This window comes from Triticum aestivum, chromosome 4D (assembly GCF_018294505.1).
Source record: "Triticum aestivum cultivar Chinese Spring chromosome 4D, IWGSC CS RefSeq v2.1, whole genome shotgun sequence".
NCBI classification, from domain to species: Eukaryota; Viridiplantae; Streptophyta; class Magnoliopsida; order Poales; family Poaceae; genus Triticum; species Triticum aestivum.
In genome coordinates, this window is record NC_057805.1 from 393,142,864 (window position 1) to 393,143,360 (window position 497).

Here is a 497-nt window from a genome sequence, read left to right on the forward strand (position 1 = left end):
GACGAGACGAGCACGTGACACCAATGCCACCCTGTCTATCTTAGGGTTACGTGAGTCGATGCGGACGTCGTCGCGGTAGCGACGACGGACGCCGAGACAAGCACGTAACACCAATGCCACCCTGTTTATCTTAGGTTAACGCGAGTCGAGGCGGACGTTGTCGCGGTGGCGACAGACGGACGCCGAGACGAGCACGTGACATGACCGCCACCCTGTCTATTTTAGGGTAACTCGAGTCGAGGCGGACGTCGTCGCGGTAGCAACGATGGACGCCGAGACGAGCACATGACACCAATGCCACCCTGTCTATCTTAGGGTTACTCGAGTCGAGGCGGACGTCGTCGCGGTGGCAACAGACGGACACCGAGACGAGGACGTGACATGAATACCACCCTGTCTATTTTAGGGTAACTCAAGTGGAGGCGGACGTCATCACTGTAGTGACGACGGACGCCGAGAGGAGCACGTGGCACCACCGCCACCCTGTCTATCTTAGG